At 42.1% G+C, this 15,479-nt stretch overlaps 1 protein-coding gene across 2 annotated transcripts in view; it reads right to left on the reverse strand.

Moving 5' to 3' along the window:
- Window positions 1-14,947, reverse strand: part of RNF182 (ring finger protein 182) — a 110,321-nt gene extending 95,374 nt beyond the window's left edge. Inside the window, exon 1 of one of the 2 annotated variants that reach the window (XM_066268352.1) lies at window positions 14,882-14,947. The gene's annotated coding sequence lies outside the window, so the exon portion shown is untranslated. Of the gene's footprint in view, window positions 1-14,410; window positions 14,456-14,881 lie in introns of those variants that run through there. The other variant, XM_066268353.1, reaches the window with a different exon arrangement.
- Window positions 14,948-15,479: the final 532 nt, after the last annotated feature.

The raw sequence follows: 15,479 nt of genomic DNA on the forward strand, positions 1-15,479 counted from the left end.
AGGCGCATTTGAAGGCGAAACATAGTGCTCATATTAATTCAGATTTGAGTTACTTTAAAACTTTAAAGAAAAATTTTGAAAAAAGAACAACATTAAAGTCTCTATTTACTGCTCATACTTCAACTAATAATCGTGTTCTTGAGGCTAGTTATCAAATTTCTTTATTCATCACTAAAACTGGAGAAAATCACACTATAGGAGAGAATTTAATAAAACCGTCAATATCAGCATTTCTTAAAACGGTTCTTGAAAAAGATGACAAAGATGTAAAAGCTATGCCACTCAGTGACAATACTGTTAGCAGAAGAATAGACGAAATGAGTGAGGATATTGAAAAACAACTTATTGAAAAGCTGAAAACAAGAAAATTCTCCTTGCAAATGGATGAATCAACTTTGAGAGACAGTGAGGCAGTATTGATAACTTACGTAAGATATATTGATAAAGGACATTTTGCTGAAGAAATGTTGTTCTGTAAAAGATTAGAAAGCACCACTACCTCCAAAGATATATATATAATAAGCTAAAAAACTACTTAGAGGTCAATGATACACCAATGAAAAATATAACATCTTGTGCTGCAGATGGTGCTCCCAATATGATGGGCAAGAAAAATGGCTGCTTAAAATTAATGAAATATGCGAATCCAGAAATGATTCTTGTGCATTGTGTTATTCATAGGGAAAACTTGGTAGCTAAAAACATCTCGCCTGTTCTGAATGAAGTATTACATACAGTAATAAAGTATGTTAATGCTATTAAAGCTAGTGCCAAATGTGAGCGTCTTTTCAAGCTATTTTGTGAAGAACAAAATGAAGACCATGTGAGACTTTTACTTCATACTGAAGTCAGATGGCTATCTAAAGGAAACTGTTTGAAAAGATTTATGGAACTGTTTGATACTCTTAGTGATTTTTTAAGCGACAAACCTGAAATGAAGTATCTGTTAACAATAGATGGTAAAGCATTTGTGAGTTATTTAGCCGATATCTTTGAAAAACTAAATATATTAAATAAGCAACTTCAAGGAACAAATAAAACTCTTGTCGATGCAAAAGATATTTGGTTTCATTACCAATATTGAGTTATGTCAGAAACATATTAACAACAAAAACTTTAAACAGTTTCATTGGCTCCAAAAATGTGAAGTAACTGATACCGCTTTACTTGTTATTGTCAATCATTTGAATATTCTATCGGCTGATTTAAAAGAAAGATTTTCTGATTTAAAACAAATTGATTTCCCAACATGGATGATGCAGCCAATGTTAGTGGATTTGTCTGATATATCAAATATGCAGTATCAAGGAGAACTCGCAGAATTGCAAAATGATGAGTCAATTAAAGCTTTATTTAATATCAAAGGAGCGATGGCATGGCTTTGTGAGGAAACAGAAATCAAATACCCAAATTCAACCAAATGTGCAAGAAAACTATTGCTACCGTTTCCATCTTCATTTTTAGCTAAATGTGGATTTAGTGCTGTAAATGATTTACTGGTCAAAAAAAGAAATCTGCTGGATATAACACAACGTGGAGACTTGAGACTAAAGCTAACCAAATTGGAACCTAATATAAAATCTCTGTGCAGCAAGCATCAAGCGCAAGGATCACACTAAATTAAAATAATAAATTAATATAGAAAAATCTGTATTAAAATTATTTGGAATTTAAATTTCTGTTTTTCATTATATGTTTTGAAATTTTACTTACTGTGTTTTGTTAACAATTTCATAGTGATTTATTCATAGCACCTATCATTTATGTTTATTAAGTGAATAAATCAATTTTTTAATGTTAAAAATTATGTATGTTACATAGCGGGGGACATAAAAATTTTAGAAAGGTTAAGGTGGGGCATGGCACAAAAAAGGTTGGGAAACACTGGTCTACACCAAGTGAGCAGAGTCTCTCAAGAAGGCATGGTTAACTATCAAATATTATTGATAGGTTGGTAAGAGGAAGATCACCTGATTCTGGATTTGGCAACGTCCAAATCTTAGGCATTAAAGAAGTATCGTGTTTCTTTATTTAAGATTAGTTTAAATGAACAGTTTGTAATATTACTATATATAAACTGATGGAAATGATCCAACAACAAGGAAACTGATGGCAGAGAAACCGTCATCCATGAGTGGGCAAGAGAGAAAGAATGCAAAGGGAAGGAGGGCTGCAGGGAGGAGTTCGGTCGCTTTGGGTCCCACAGGAAATGGTAGTGAGTGGGGTTGAGAAGCAGGTTAGGCCGAAGACCCAATGGTGGAAGTTTCCTTGAAGCAAAGGCATCTGCAGAGGATAAGGAAAGAGAAAGGAACACAGGTTTGAGGAGAGAAAAGAAGAAATGACTGTCTAGGAGAGCAGGATAACAAGCAGGAAAGGGAGGGCTGCCAGTCACACGTGGGTTATGTGCACCGCAGGATTATGTTGTCTTAACATTACCATCTGAAAGGCAAACTGCTTATGATGTAACAGAGACAGCATCAGTTTACCCCACTGTACCTCCTTTGAAACCACTACTGCTGTTTTTAAACAAATAAATTTTTTAAGTTGTCTGAGAACTACTCAGAAAAACAGACAAAAGTTGGAATATTTGTATTTAATAAGATATTAAAATTCCTGTCAAGCCAATCAGGTATCATTTAAATTCCTGTGATCTACAGAAATGAAAAACCCCACTGAGTGACAGGAGCTCCCTGAAACAGCAGGGGACACAACCTAAAGCTGATCAAAGAATTAAGTGAGAAGTAAGTCTGAACCCAGAGATAGGGCTATGCTCTTCAGTATGGGAGCCACTAGCCAGGCTCGGCTACTGAGCACTTGAAATGTGGCTAGTGCAACTAAGGAACTAAAATTTTAACTTAGAAACTGAAGCAATGTCAAGTGTTTTTCCATCAAATACAACTTGACTATTTTGGCAGGGCTGCATTTCATTGTAACTGCTAAAAAGTTAGCATCCAAATTGAGATATTCTTTCAATGTAAAATACATACCAGGGTTCAAAAGCTTCATTTAAAATTTTTCATCCCTGGCTGGTTGACTCAGCTGTAGAGCATCAGCCCAGCGTCTGGAAGTCCAGGGTTCGAATCCCGGTCAGGCACACGGGAGAAGCGACCATCTGCTTCTCAATCCACCGGTCCTTCTCTCTCTTCTCTCTCTCTCTCTCTCCCCTTACCACAGCCACGGCTGGAATGGCTCAAGCAATTTGGCCCCAGGGGCTGAGGATGGCTCCCTGGCCTCGCCTCAGGCACTGAAATAGCTCCATTCAGATTCAGAGCAACGGAGCCCAGATGGGCAGAGCATCACCCCTTAGTGGGCTTGCTGGGTGGATCCCAGTCAGGACGCATGCAGGAGTCTGTCTCTCTGCCTCCCTGCCTCTCCGCCTCTCAATAAAAAAACTTTTCAAAATTTTTTTCAAAAATGTAAAATATCTTAATAATTGTTCTACTTACCACCTGTTAAAACTACGGTGATATTTTGGATATGTTGGGTTAAATAAAATCTATTAAAATTAAAATTTTTTTGCTTTTTTAATATGGCTACCCAAAACAAAATTACATACTGGACAGCACTGGTCTAAGGATTAAAATACCAATACTATCTGAAAAGTACAGTTTGGAGTCACCTATTGTCATGGTGACTATAAAAGAAGTCCAAACTTATCCATCAATGTTACAAGAAGAATTATCCAGGATGTACGCAGCCTAGGTGCAGTATTTAAGCCTTAAATCTGTCATCAATCAGAAGCCATATTTTAATGTAAAATAGTCAAGCAATAACCTGAAATCAACATGGTGTGGTGTGATAACTAACCCTCATCTGGAATAGTACAGCCAGCTTACCTGGGACAAGAAAGTTCCTTCTGGTGGGTTAGTGACTTCCTGATCTAGAGAAGGCTTAGGATTAAACACAGAAATGATGAAGAAAATCAGACTCATATTAATACCTTTTAGAAAAGCTTAAAAATATGTTTTATAGCAATTGGAACAGTTTGTGAATAATTATGTTTTTAATGTTTAAATGAAACTGACATAAACTGACAGATGAGCCTTGTAAGTCTAGTTTTAAATATGTGATAAATTTAGACATGATTTATTTAGATTTGAAATGTTTAAGAAGATTTGGCTATGTCTGTAAAATGTGATATAAAATAAATTCTAAAATAAAATGTTATAAGTGATAGAACAGTCAAAAGAACATGAGTTAATTATTTGGAAAGGTTTTACTCATTTGGGTCATAAATTTGCCCAATAAGCATCTGATCTGTTTAAATAGAAAATCAAATACATTGTTTACACGTGCAATTGAAAATATTTAAGGGTTAAAATTTAGCTAAGTTTGCAAATGAGGCTGATAGTTAAAGGGACTGAATCTGTTCAATTGAACTAAAGTTTCAACAAAGAAAAAGTAAAGGTGACTGCTCACATTTGCCAGATTTATAAACAGAAAAAGATAAGTTGAATTTAAAGGCCTATATAAATCTAGATTCTTATTTTCACCTGTGATTTACATATAATATAAATTAATTGTCCTTTCTGTACACAAAACTCTTTTTTTTTTTTTTTTTTTTTTGTATTTTTCCTAAGTGAGAAGCAGGGGAGAGGCAGACAGACAGAGGAGCATGTGCAGACCGGGATCCACCTGGCATGTCCATGGGGGGGTGATGCTCAGCCCCTCTGGGGTGTTGCTCTGCTGCTATTGGAGTCATTCTAGCACCTGAGGCAGAGGCCATGGAGCAATCCTCAGCACCCAAGCCAACTTTGCTCCTATGGAGCCTTGGCTGTGGGAGGGGAAGAGAGAGATAGAAAGAAGAGGGGAAAGGGTGGAGAAGCAGATGGGTGCCTCTCCTGTGTGCCCTGGCCAGGAATTGAACCCAGGACTTCCAAACGCCGGGCCAACACTATACCAGTGAGCCAACTAGCCAGGGCCCTGTCCTATGTCTTTTTAACTTTTTAAAATGTCTTGCTTTTTTAGAAGTTTGTATTTCTTTAATGTAGTCAAATATGTCCATTTTTTTTCTTGTGACTTCTGGATTGTGTCTTTTATAAAACTACTCTTAATAACTACTAATTAAGTAGTTTACAAATACTAATTCGTTTAATCTTCACAACAATGCAGAGATGTACTGGTAGTCTCCCCATTTCACAGGTAATGAAATGAAGGCACAGCACGAGAAAGCAGCTGCCAGAAGGTCATACAGCCAGAAGGTGACAGAGCCAGGATTCCAACGGCAGGCTGTCTGGCTTTCAAAATTCATGCCCTTAACCACAGTGCTTCCCTGACTTTCATATTGCCCTTGAATGTGAAAAAGAGCTCACTTTGATAAAAATAGTAAGTAGTTCATAAAAGTGAGCTTTTACATCCTGTTAAGATTTTAACTAAAAGTCTCTTGTTCCTCTTTTTTCCCAGTAGCTATTAAAAAATGTTTGCACTAAGAATTCCAGGAAAAACTATGGTGTACAAGGGAATGACCCAAAAGAGAACCATTTTCAAGGCTTCTAACTTCATCCTGGCCCAATACTCTGGATGTGTAGCATCCTAAGACCAGGGACTCCCCTACAGTAACAAAGACCCTCAGAGAAGTCCAGCCTGAGTCTATGACATTTGATGAATTACTTTTCATTTCATTTGTTTTTATCCTCTGTCAGCTCTGTGGCCCTTTTCTGAGTGAGCTCCCAATCCAGGAAGAGTGTAAAATTAAAATAAGTTCTGGAGCAAGAAGATAATTTCATTTGATTTTGTTTTTAATTCTAAAAATAAATTTGAAGGGACGAGTTCTCCCCCTCCTCCAACCCCCACATCCTACCTGGAGTCTGCAGCAACAAGCGCCAACAAAAATTTCTGTCTTGTTACCTCCTGAGAACCATCTCCCCTGTTGTTTCTCTGTATGGAAAATACTAGTACATGTCACAATATGCTATGAAGAAATGCTTCTTACTTTATGACTTTAGGTTTTACTTCTTTTTATTAAAATAAGTAAAAAGCCCAACTGCCATAACAATTACTTCCTTTACTTCTACATTTGAAATATATCAGCAAATTGAAAAGCAAAGCTTGCAGCATTCCTTGACATAAAAAAAACAGAATCCTGGTATAGTATATTTACCTTTAGGTTAATATAACAGAGAGAGATCAATCACATCTGTTTCCTCCTTCTTAAATTTGGGGATCATAACAGTACCTAATTCATAGTGTTCTTATGAGGGTTAAATAAGTTAATATTTGTGAAGTGCTCAGAACAAATACCTGGCCCATAGGAAGCATTAGTAAGAGTTCAACTTACTGGTAGAAAAAAGATTGAGTTGCAATCAAACTACACAGGATCTGAGGAAAACATTTATACCAAGAAGAAATGGCAGATAAGACCACACAAAAACCTTTTATTAGAGATTTACAATTCAAGAGATTGAGTGAGCATCTGTTCTCCTCTATAACTATACCTGTCATGATAAAACTATGTAAAATGCCATGTCTCCCTTGAATGACTATGGTTATAGAGCAGGGAAGATGATTTATAATGGACTGATACTCAGATACACCATTTTTCATTTACATACATCAAATACATAATTTTTATTTTACAATAAAAATTACATTACTATATCAATTATCTAACTGGTCTACCTGACCGATTAGTGTGGACAAGTCCTGCCGGGAGTGAGGACGACAGAGACGCAAAGACCCGACTCTGGGGACCAGGTTCAGTGACGCAGATCCACTTTATTCAGGAAGTAAACTAGCTTATATACATGGGTTCAGCCAATAGGGTTTTATAGCGTGTCCTTCATAGCCAATGGCTGAAAAGATCAGGGAGCTCCGTGGTTGGCACTAAGTCACTTCCTTATAGCGGGCGAGCTTCCTTCCTGGGTATGCCCAGGAGGGTTCTGGGAGCTGGAGTATTCTCACAGCATTGCATCAGCAGCAGCTGCTAGGAATGCGCTCTGTGCTCCACCCACATCTCCCCCTTCTCTTTTAATTAAGGCCAATTGGACTTGAAGAATGACAGCTTGCTGTTCTTGTAGCTTCTGAATGCTACGCATTATGCAATGGAACCCTAGTAAAACTAAAACAACTATCATACCTATTACACTATATGCTAATAGATTAGCTGGATTAAACAATGAGGCAAGCTTCTGTAGTGTTTGACTAGTTAGGAAATAGAATGGAGGTCTTAAACAGGGGATTCCTCCTAGGGGTCAGGATGTCATTTCCCTCCCATTGTGTTACAGAGACCTTCTAGGTGCCGTTAAACACAGTTCCATTTTGATTGTAAAAAATGGACGTAGGTCCATGCACACCCCCTTCCCACAAAGGTCCCAGCATCCAAACATGTAACAGATGGCTTGCCATGGGCTGCATACTGCATATGGTAGCAAGGTACATTACACAAATTACAACAACATGACAAATCATACAATTTCAACAATTACAAAGGTACGTTTCACCAGTCTCAGAGTACTTTGCCAAAAGCACAAAATGTCCTCGGCCTTCTTTCTAGCCATGGGAAAAGCTTCCCAGGGCAGGGGAAGGGCCTCTAGCAAAGCCGCACCCCACCCCCATCAGGGTCATAAAAATTTGTTTAGTGAGTATGAGCCAATGCTCACTCCGGTCATAGTCTAGGAAATCAATCAGTCCATGCACATGAGGCTTCAGCCACTCCCTCATCCCTGCCGTCCTGGCAGGTCTTACACTGTCCCAAGGAGGAGCACGTGGCAATGGCAGTCAGCATTTTCATCTCTGCTCCAGAGAGCATAATGGCATCCGCCCCTATGTCCCAAAAAGTCAGTGAACCCACCAGCGGCTTAGCAGGCACTCCCTGACATTCCAGCAGCCACTCCACGATGCAAGCCTGGCCTCCATTCATTCTCCTGCCGCAGCTGCCGCTGTTTACCTTCTGGAGTCTGCAACTCACAACTCCGGCCCAATTCTCATCCTCCAAGGATGAACTGAATACAGCACCTTGTGCTGCCAGGTTCAAGCCCTGGGCTGCCGCCGCCTGCATCTGGGAGTCAGCAGTTACTATAGCACACATAAGCAAGATCAGAGCACTAGGGGCTGGGGGTCCGTCAGGAGCAACTCTCTGGGCCTGCCCCACCAAACCTCCACATCCCCCCAGGTGATGGGGCGCGCATGCCGGCCATGAGGTCTTCTTCTGGAGCATTGAGGTTCTCTTCCCCTCAGGCGTAGTAGGTGTGGAGAAGGCCAGGTCTGTGGCTTTGGACGGGTGAAGAATGAACCACCTAGTAGGTGCCCAAGAAACCCTGTCAAGCAGGTTGGGGGGTTCCTGGGATCCAAATTGGCTGAAAAACACAAGCATAACCTCTCCCTTGCATTAGAAGAGGGTGTGATCGCCGCCACTGTGCCGTGGCTGGGTCCTTCCAGCATCATTTCAGAGAGAGAGGCGGGGGAGAGAGCGAGAGATACAGAAAAATAGACAAGATAGACAGACAGAAAGAAAAAAGACACATAGAGGCGTATGGGCTGGCCCAAGGGTCTGCAGCAAGAACATGTGTTGGAGAAAATGGCATCTGAGAGGCTGGGGTGGGGCATCGAGCCCTGGCAGGGAATGTGGAAGTAGCGACTTCCACTTCTTCGGGTGGCAGAGCTGATAGCACGGTTTCTAATGTATCTAGTTGCATTTCTGCACACTCGGCTGCAAATCCATTAAACTCAGTGGCCCAACCCTTTTCTTTCTCTACAGGGGGAGGCAAATACGGAGGTAGGGGTTCCTCTAAAAGAGGAGTAGCCTGTAGGACCTTCGGGACCAGCGGAGGGTCCTCAGCAGGAGCACTGGTCAGGCAGGCATGTATTGCTAGCAGGGCAGGAATGAGGCCGAGAGGGAAAGTTTGTCCCCCATGTACTTCAGCTGAACAAATGTGCCGGAAAGCTTGGGCCCAAGTATCTGGGTCCCAGAGGGGCGTGTCCTCAATCCAGGGATTGAGACCAGAGAGAATCTCCCAGTAAGTACAGAGATCCTTTTCACAAACTTCAACTCGCCTACTCTGCAATAGGGCGTGCAGGGCTCGAGCCTGCGGGGCTCGAGAGTGGGGGAGAAGGTTTCCCATTGCAGAGGGTCACTCACCCGTCCCCTGGATGCCAGTTAGGTCCCTGCCCGACGTTGGACGCCAGTTGTGGACAAGTCCTGCCGGGGATGAGGATGACGGAGACGCAAAGACCCAACTCCGGGGACCAGGTTCAGTGATGCAGATCCACTTTATTCAGGAAGTAAGCTAGCTTATATACATGGGTTCAACAATAGAATGTTACAGCGTGTCCTTCATAGCCAATGGCTGAAAAGATCAGGGAGCTGCATGGTTGGCACTAAGTCACTTCCTTATAGCAGGCAAGCTCCCTTCCTGGGTATGCCCAGGAGGCTTTTGGGAGCTGGAGTATTCTCACAGCATTGTATCAGCTGCAGCTTTGCTAGGAATGCGCTCTGCACTCCACCCACAGATTAGTTTACGTAATATACCCATATGGAAAACCTTTGCTTTTATGTCCTAATTTATAGTTTATAATATTCAAAGAGCATTTACACCACAACTCAAGGGAGTCACTTTTTTTTTAAGGGAGTCACTTTTTCATTAGTGAGGAGAAATGGTAGGGGTAAGCAACCAGAACCAGCATCTGTTGTAGAACTGGCCAACCTCTAGAAACCACATAAAAGCCCTTGGGTAATAGCTTCAGGATTCTTCGTAAGGTGTTGAAGAGATTATTAGTGCCATTGGAGTATTTTTTCCTCTCTTCCCCTTCACCACCAAGTCCGGCAGGCTCTAAGTATATATTAATCTTCCTTTTTAACTAACATTTTTTAAGTTACTAAAACTTCCACCTTGAGGTCCTTTAGCATTCACTTTTACTGATTATAAGATAAAAAAGCAAGGACCTAGTTCAAGACACTCAGGGCAATGAACAGTCACTCACCTAACAAGATCCCACATTTTCCTGTCCACCACACAAACTCTGTAAATGTCCAAAATGTGAAATTAAGGTTTATAACATGTATTGTGTTTTCATGTGTGTGTTTTTAATGCACATCATTATAAACTAAGTTTCCAATATTCTGCTGGTTGAATAACAACTTAACCAAATCATATTTTTTAAAGTCCTAGGGATATAAAATTATTTTAAAAGTACTAAGGAATTAACTGGTAACTTTTCCCTATATGAAAAGGAGGCTGAAAACTAGGCCAAAAGAGACTATTTGGGTGTTTAACATAAAATAAGATAAATAATCATAATAGTTGGAAAACAAGTAATTCCTCATCCATAAGAGCTTAGATAACTTGTACCAAGCAATATGTATTATAGAGAAGGAAACATCAAGTAAGTATTTGTTGATTGATGTCCAAAACTATAGTATATAATCACTACAAATAACTGGCTTATAAGGAAATCAATCTTTCATCTCAAACTATATTTATAACACTCTAATTATGTGCCAGACAGCATAAATGTATGCATTTACCCCAAGCACTTGTGGTTTACAAAATGACTTATGACATCTTATTTTTATTTTAATTGGGAACACAAAAAAAATGAAACACATGCCAACAAAAGTTTTTCAACCTCCATTAATCACTTATTAATAGTCCATATCACAGCCTGACCAGGCAGTGGCACAGTGGATAGAGCATCAGACTGGAATGCGGAAGGACCCAGGTTCGAGACTCTGAGGTCGCCAGCTTGAGCACAGGCTCATCTAGCTTGAGCAAAAAGCTCACCAACTTGGACCCAAGGTCGCTGGCCTGAGCAAGGGGTTATTCGGTCAGCTGAAGGCCTGTGGTCAAGGCATATATGAGAAAGCAACCAATGAACAACTAAGGTGTCGCAATGAAAAACTGATGACGGATGCTTCTCATCTCTCTCCATCTTTGTCTGTCCCTATCTATCCTTCTCTCTCTCTCTCCCCGTAAAAAAAAAAAAAAAAAAAAAAGTCCATATCACAAAACGACACTTCTTGTCACCACCACAATGTGTCTCCCATGCTTTTTCTCAACATGGTAATTATAGTCAATACCTACCATGCACAGCAGGTCAGTTAACAATACTTTATAACACATTTTCTGCCTGGTCTCAGGGCTACATTATTCTCCCCAGCCATAGATCCAAACCTAAGTGTTCTGATAATAAAGAAATCATTAAAAGCTATCATCTTTGGCCCTGGCTGGTTGGCTAAATGGTAGAGCATCGGCCTGGCGTGCAGGAGTCCCGGGTTCGATTCCCGGCCAGGGCACACAGAAGAAGCGCCCATCTGCTTCTCCTCCCCTCCCCCTCTCCTTCCTCTCTGTCTCTCTCTTCCCCTCCCGCAGCCAAGCTTCCATTGGAGCAAAGTTGGCCCGGGCACTGAGGATGGCTCTGTGGCCTCTGCCGCAGGTGCTACAATGGCTCTGGTTGCAACAGAGTGACGCCCCAGATGGGCAGAGCATAGCCCCCTGGTGGGAGTGCCCGGTGGATCCCAGTCGGGCACATACGGGAGTCTATCTGACTGCCTCCCCGTTTCCAACTTCAGAAAAAAAAAAAAAAAAAAAAGCTATCATCTTTCCCAAATGTGCCCTTATAAATGCTACAACACATTGTACTAGATACTATTGATAAATTACCAACCAGTCACCATGCTATCACAGTGCAACTAGAAATTGCAAGAGAATGTTGACCCAGAAACAGCTAATAAAGGTTTCAGTGGCCTTATGCTGCCCATGCAGGCTCATACAGTTACAAACAACTGACTTTCAATGGAAGAAGTATAATATTCACCCTAACTTAAACAAGAACATTTCTTGGCTCATTTTATATCTTTGGACATACTTGGTAAGTTACAGAATTCTTCAGGTAGAGTAATGGTTGTGATTACAATTATAGACCTTATTTTTTAACTTATACCAAAAAGTGGGGACCAGTTTTACTTCATAAAATTAAAGATTCTTAAGCATAGACATGCGGAAGTCTCATACTGCCATGAATCGGAGTAAATGATAAACAGTGTTTTATACCTGAAGATGTGCTGTGCTGTTCCCTACCTCCGCCAGGTGGCTAAACTAAACCATGGACATAAAGCACACTTTTCCATTTGTACTTCTGAAGAAGACACTCTAGATATCACAGAATTTTTTTCTTTCATTAAATGGTTATACACATACCTCAGAATGTTAATAACATACATCAACATGCCAGATGATTGTTTTGTGCTGCACTGACAAAAGCTTCATTTCATGCCTCAGAGCTCGGGTAAAAAAGCCACTACAACAAAACAGTGCTTGCAATACATGACTGTTTGTTTCTGATGTTTACTGACTTTATCTTTTGGCAGAAAGTGATACAGCTTTAAAATGCCAAACTATATTGAATATACAGCTTGTGTGAGCTCACAGAAAAGGCAAGACGTTAAGTCTTTATTGTGCTGAATTAACACTGGATATCTCCATTCTTCAAAATACATTCTTTAGCCACAATATAAATGTGCAGGCTAAAATTCATAGGGAGAGTTCTGTCTGGCTGAAAAGCAGGTCCACAGTTCTTTCACCTGAATGTTGGATTTGCTAACAAAGATCTGAATAAAGTTCTTTCACATGAATGTTGGATTTGCTAACAAAGATCTGAATAAAGCTGTACTCTTGGCACCTCAGAAAGAACATAAAACATGTTTTAGTACAAAATATGAAACTACACTCAATGTCTATGTAATATGCCTACACTTCAATATTCTGAAGATCTACTTCATTTTAATCAATGTACCATTTCATTACCATCATCAAAGAGTATTTAGCAGAGCATCTGTGAATCACTCTACAAGTAAAATTCAGTTAAAAACCCAATTGTGAAAAAATCTGCAAACTGTTGTTGCAATTTATTCATTTAGTTTCCAATACAATCTTCTAATAAAGTGACATTACTTAAAATTGCTAGCAAATATGAACAGACTTAGAAACCTTAGTATTGAAAGAAACCTAGTAATCAGCAGGCTAACAGGTATTGAATCTCGAAAGAGAGAAGAGGGATATTAGATAATCACGTTATGCCTGACACCTCATGTAGCTTTAATACTCATAATTCTAATCAACTTAAATGCAATTCAAAATGACCCATGCCACTGGTTTCTTTTCATTAACTACCTTTTAGCAAAGATAAATCTCTTGTATTCGAAATAGTGTGCTAATTGACCAATTCCAACTTATAAATTATTTTACTAAATTGTATCTACAATTTAGTTGATTCAATTTCCTGTTATCCATGTGACATCTCTCACTAAAACAAATATTAACAAATATATTACTTCCTTTCAAATTAATCAGCTATATTTCTGAATATGAAGTTTCCTGTCTTTCACATTATTACACGTAAGATATGTCAGTAGCCACAAAACAGTCTTCGCAATATTTTTAATACATTCTTTGTGTCTGCAACAAACTAAATATAACGAAATAAAGGCAGAACTTGGGCCGTTAAGAAAGGAGGGGGCATCCATACTTGAGCAATTCCCCATCCAATACCCGTACGCCCTTGACAACGGCATGGTAACCCTCATCACACTCATTAACACATGCAAATACGCCCAGCTACCTGCTTTCAGAGGTACTTAACATTGCTTCCTTACATATAAAAACGCAGGCATTTTGCAGTTTCTTAAAGCAGGAGTACAATACCTTCCGGAAACAATACCAATGACATAGGTGTCAAGTATGCAGTTAATCCACAAAGTACCCGTCTTGCTATGAGCTCTAGTATTGCTGGATGGGAAACCCAGGCTACCTTTCCCATTTAGTTACAGGTGCAACTACAACTTCCAGAGATAGGGTTGGTACGTTCAAAACCCACACGAACTTCATAAGCACCTCCAAAAGCTTCTGTCCCTGGCATAGGAATATGAGCGCACTTTCCAGAGATTGTAAAAGACGTCTTGTATGATATATTCCCCTTGAAAACCCTCCCATCCAATCCTCAAAGAGAAGAAACTATGAAACACAAAAGCCTAAAGGTAAATATTTCCATGTGTTTTTTCTAAAGGCCTCGATAACAAGAGCGAGAGAGGGAGAGAGAGAGGCTGAAACTGAATATAGGTGAGGTACCACCCGCCGCCTCTCTGCAAAATCACAGCCAACATGCAGCCGGCCTGGGCTCAAGCTCCGTGCGGCGCGGACCGTCGAGCGGCGCCAGTACCGTCGGGCCGGGAAGAGGCTCAGCCCGCCCGCCCGCCGCTGGCCGCGAAGTTTGCCGCGGGGCAGCCGCCGCGGTCCCCCGGCCTCAGCGCGCCGGCGGCCGGGCGGAGGGCTCCCCGGTGCAGGGAGGCCATCTCCCTACGGGGACGCGCCCGGCGGAGACTCGGGTGCAGCGGGCCCGGCGCCCTTGCCCTCAGGCGGGCGGACCCGCACGCCCAAGGCGCCCGCCCCCGCCCCTGCCGCGAGCACGCCCGCCTTACCTGGCCCACGGCGGCCGCCTGGGGCACGGGCCCGGAGCCACTCCGGCGGTCGCGGCGCCTGGGAGTGAGGGAGGCGGCCGCGGAGGAGGAGCTCCGACGAGGAGCAGGCGGGCCGGCGGGCGGCTTTGTTTCCACTGCGTGGAGCTGCCGACCCTACGTCACCATGGCAACCGCCGGGGGCCGGGACCCAGTGGGGACCCTTGGACGTCCAGAGTCCGGGACCCTCCGGGCCGCCGCGGGCAGAGCCCCCGCTCCTCTCCTCAGTAGTCTGAGTGCTCCGAGGGAAACCAGCCGCCGCCACCACAAACACACCCCTGTCAGTTTCCCTGGCCGAATCGCTGTTTCGCCCCAGCAGGACAGGAAGGGGAGACGGAGGAGCAGTCCGAACCAATTCCTATTTCCATCCTAGCAGGCACCCCCTTTGACTTCCCACACGGGACATTCCAAACCTCCTCCCACGCCCCAACACACCTTTCTTCTATGGATCTGAACCCTCAAAATGGAAATTCACTGATGAGAAAAGAAAGCAGTGCAAACTGATAAAGTGTTGAGCAACTGGTACTTGGCGCTTCTGTTGCCTCTGCCGCAGCCTGCACTGAGCTGCCAAGGGACACCGTACCTCCTCCTCCGCCTCCCTCCCTCATCAAGCTTGCCTCAGCTGGGTCTGGTCTCTCTCCATCGAAATCCTGCATCTGCCTTGTTGAGGTCTCCAGTAGGACAGAGTAGGGAGGGGGCTTTGTTGTTATTTATTTACTTATTTTATTGTAAACACAGGATACACCTTGTAACCTCACAGGCTAAAACACAACTTTCCAGCTGCATTGGGAGTCTACGCTGCTGCCAGTGCTCAGCTACTGGCTGTGACTGCTAAGCATCTATCATGAGCTCTGGCTGACTGTGTGCCAAGGAGGGGCTGTGTACTGCAGGCCACGGCGCTCTGCTCCGGAAAAGAGAGGGACAAGGCTAACCTTGGCACCTGCTAGGCATCCTCGCCTAAAGAAATTCTTGGAGAGGGAGGGAAAAGTACTAGTAGATCCACAATAATGCTACCTCTAAAGGACAGAGCTAG

The sequence above is a fragment of the Saccopteryx bilineata genome, chromosome 3, assembly GCF_036850765.1.
Source record: "Saccopteryx bilineata isolate mSacBil1 chromosome 3, mSacBil1_pri_phased_curated, whole genome shotgun sequence".
In the NCBI taxonomy this organism is placed as follows: Eukaryota; Metazoa; Chordata; class Mammalia; order Chiroptera; family Emballonuridae; genus Saccopteryx; species Saccopteryx bilineata.